Source organism: Carcharodon carcharias, chromosome 23 (assembly GCF_017639515.1).
Source record: "Carcharodon carcharias isolate sCarCar2 chromosome 23, sCarCar2.pri, whole genome shotgun sequence".
Taxonomy (NCBI): Eukaryota; Metazoa; Chordata; class Chondrichthyes; order Lamniformes; family Lamnidae; genus Carcharodon; species Carcharodon carcharias.
Window position 1 is genome coordinate 4,351,975 of NC_054489.1, and position 4,447 is coordinate 4,356,421.

A 4,447-nucleotide genomic window follows, 5' to 3' on the forward strand; every position below is an offset into this window, starting at 1 on the left:
ATTGCATATCTAGCAAACACTCAGTTGAATGAGAAAGCTGCTTTGTGTTGAAAGGTCATCAATAAACAAGAGATCAGTCATCAACTAAGGAGCTTTAAAATCAATCTTACTCAGGATGCACCTTATGGTGTGATATGGGATGGTGTGAAAGATAGAGCAAAGAAGGTCAGAGATAGTGTGAGTGAACAATATTAGGGCTGATGTTATTATTTCTGAAGATCTTACAGGAGAGAATCATTACCATTGATGTGCAGGGTACTGTGCATTTACAGGAACTCACTGAAGTACAAATAGACTGTGCCTTACCAGTTGGAAGTGAATTGTTCCCTTTTACCCATTGTTTACTGCATATAGGATTTAGGTTAGAAAGAGAAGGTCATTCAGCCCTTTGAGCCTATTCCACCTTTCAGTTAGTTCATTGCTGATCTGTATTTACTCCAGTTACTCAATAATTATTTCAAATCCCTTAATCCTCCTACCTAACAAAAATCTATCAATTTAGTTTGAAATTTTCTATTAACCTCCAGCCTCAACAGGTTTTTGAGGGGGAAAGTTTTCAGTTTCTGTTTTCAATTAGGATTTGCCTCAAAAATTACAAGCTTTGAAAGCATAGATTCCATTACATGGGGCTACAGAGCAAGAGGTTGAAAGTGGGATTGGGCTGGACAGGATGTTCTTGGCCAGCAGGGACAAGATGGACTGAATGGCTGTCTGCCGTGCCATAAATTTTCTGTTTCTAATTACTTATTTTCTACGTCCCCACCTGGCATCCACACAAATAAAGACTGAAGCTGCTGGATGGCAAACCTGACTAATCTTCTCCCACATAGAGGCTGACGACAGCACCAACAATGATCAGTATTAGGGTTCATTTACATCAGCTCATCATTGGATGAGAAGGAGGGGCTGAACTTACAATCTGGTCATTGTTCTGCTGCAGCCCTCAAGAGATTAAAGTGCATTTAAAACTAGATAGAACCAGGCATCTGCAATGAACATTGCATGTATAAATTACGCATCCACACCATCTCTACTCTATAATGCCTAGGGACCTTCCTCTGATTAAATGGGAGGAAACTGAAAAACATTCTGACCTTTCAGTTGTGTCTTTGAAAGGGGAGAAGGATATGGAAAGTCAGAATGAATCATCCCGTTATTTTCAATTAATCCTTCCCTCCACTTTTCACAATCTTTGACCTTCTTTGATATTTATTGTGTAGTTCTTTCCACTTAGCATGAGGAGGAGGTGACTGAGCTCATTTCATTCCCTCACACTCTCGACCTTGATGCCAAAGTTGATTTATAGCTGACTTTTCTTCCAATAACATTTTGTTTTAATTTCCTGCAATAATTGTTCTTATTTTCTGCAGCTCTCAATTCCATCCATTCATTCTTTCTCACATTCTCTTTCTCATCCTTTCTTATTTCTTTATTGTCTACCCTCCCTTTCTGTCCCTTTTGCGCTCTTTCTCTCATTCATTCTATCTCTTTCTCCAGCTCTCACTCTGTCACATTTTTTCTCTCTATTACCCTGATTCTCTTTTCTGTCTCCCTCACATTCTGTCTCTCTTTTACATTCTGATTCTGTCCATCTCTGTCACTCATTGGTCCTCCCTTGATCTTAGTCTCACATTGACCCTCTCACATGTTGTTGTTTCCCTGTCACTGTCTAACTCTGCCTAGCTCTCCAAGCCTCTTTCTAACCCTCTATATTCTTCATGTCTCTTCCTCTCTATTTCTGTTGCTGTCATTCTAACTATTTTCTTCACTTTCATTATGTGAGAAAACAGCTGAATGTTTGTTTATTAATATGGCGGTTATTAATATGAAGACATCACATCTTAGCAACCAGCACTCCCAAGGCAGGTACAGCATGGGGTTAGGTACAGAGTAAAGCTCCATCTACACTGTCCCCATCTTATACTCCCAGGACCAGTACAGAATGGGATTATATACAGAGTAAAGCCCCATCTACACTGAGTGTGAGAGTTTGGTGAGCTAAGAGAGTTCAATGAGGAGGGGAGGGAGGTGCTCCTTACTTTTTATAACTTTTTCACCCTGTAGGACCTGGTTCTTGCTCTACTACAGGGGAAGAAGCTAGCTGTTTTGTGAGTGCCCAAGGTCTATTCTATTCCTAAGGTTTAAAATAGTACAGGCATTTGTGAAAAGATTAATAAATATATAAAAGAAAATAAATAATTGAATAAAATAATTAAGTAATTAACTAAAGCACATAAGTATGACAGGACAGGTGATGTGTGATGGCTGCAGCATGTGTGAGCTCCTGAATGCCAGTGTTATCCAGGGCAAGCACATCTGCAGTAAGTGCCTGTGGCTCTAGGAGCTTCAGCTCAGAGTGATTGAGGTGGATGCTGAGCTGCAGACACTGCGACAAATCAAGGAGGGAGAAAGATACCTGACTGTTTTGTACCAGGAGGCAGTCACAACAATTAGGATATGGTCTTTGGATTTGGAAGGTCGTTGGGGACATGAGGGTATCACTGTAGCTGAGGCAGGTAAGGGGACTCAGAGGGCAGGAGTGCAGGAGTGTCAGCCTCTGTAATTGTCCAATAGGTTTGAAGTTCTCTCAGCTTGTTTGGGGGCTGCAGGGTGAATGAGCAAATTGACCATGGCACCGTGGTACAGTAAGCCATCCAAGTGGGAGGAGCACAAAGGAATGTAGTAGTAGTAGAGGACAGTATAGTGAGGGTGATTGACAGTGTTCTCTGTAGCTAGGAGTGAGAGCCCAGACAGTTTTGTTACCTGCCTGGTGCCAGAGTTTGGGACATTTGCTCAGGGCTGGAGAGGAACTTACCGTGGGAGGGGTAGGATCCAGTTGTCGTGGTCCATGTAGGTAACAACGACACAAGCAGGATGAGGAAGGAGGTTCTGCATAGTCAGGTACCAAATTAAGAAGCAGAACCTCAAAGGTAATAATCTCTGGATTATTACCTGAGCCATGTGCAAATTGACATAGGGCAAATAAGATCAGAGAAATGAATGTGTGGCTCAGGGCTGGTGTGGGAGGAGTGGGTTCCAGTTTGTGGGGCACTGGCACCACTACTGGGGAAAGTGGGATCGGTACCATTGGGACAGTCTACACCTGAACCTCGTGAGCCACATAATTAGGGAAGTAGGGAGGGTTTTAAACTGAACAATGGGGCAAGGGATCAAATTTGGGAAAAAAGCAAAATGCTGCAGATGCTGGAAATCGAGCAGAAACCCTTCCACCCTGAAGAAGGGTCATACGGACTCAAAACATTAACTCTGTTTCTCTCTCCACAGATGCTGCTAGACCTGCTGAGTTTTTCCTGCATTTTCTGATCAAATATGGGAAGGCACGGTAAACCAAAGAGTAGAGACAAAAGGGTAAGGTACTAAAATGGAAAATGCTAAACAGACCATGGCAAGGAGGGACAGAGAGTACAAATCTAAGAGTAAATCAGCAGATAAGGCTAGACGCTACAAAAATAATAAAAGGACAAAACTAAAGGCCCTGTACCTAAACACACATAGCATTCGAAACAAAACAGATGAACTGATAGTGCAAATAGAAATAAATAAGTCAAACCCGCTGACAAGGGTGGTGCTGTTGTTGTCTGGCGCACTGACCTCTACCTCACGGAGGCTGAGCGTCAACTCGCAGACACTTCCTCCTACCTCTCCCTGGACAATGACCCCACCACTGAACATCAAGCCATTGTTTCCAGGACTGTCAGTGACTTCATCTCCTCTGGAGATCTTCCTCCCACAGCTTCCAACCTGATAGTCGCCCAACCTCGGACGGCCCGCTTCTACCTCCTACCCAAAATCCACAAACAGGACTGTCCCAGCAGACCAATCGTGTCAGCCTGTTCCTGCCCCACGGAATTCATTTCTCGCTATCTTGACTCCCTTCTCTCTCCCCTTGTCCAGTCCCTTCCCATCTACATCCGTGATCCCTCTGACATCTTACATCACATCAACAATTTCCAGTTCCCTGGCCCCAACCGCTTCCTCTTCACCATGGACGTCCAATCCCTCTACACCTCCATCCCCCACCAGGATGGTCTGAGGGTTCTCAGCTTCTTCCTCGAACAGAGGCCCGAACAATTCTCATCCACCACTACTCTCCTTCGTCTGGCTGAATTTGTTCTCATACTGAACAATTTCTCCTTTAACTCCTCTCACTTCCTCCAAATAAAAGGTGTGGCTATGGGTACCCACATGGGCCCCAGCTATGCCTGTCTCTTTATGGGGTACGTGGAACATTCCTTGTTCCAGTCCTACTCCGGCCCCCTTCCACAACTCTTTCTCCGGTACATCGATGATTAATTCAGTGCTGCTTAACGCTCTCGTCAGGACCTGGAAAAATTTATTAATTTTGCTTCCAATCTCCACCCCTCCATCATTTTCACATGTTCCATCTCTGACACTTCCCTTTCCTTCCTTGACCTCTCTGTCTCAA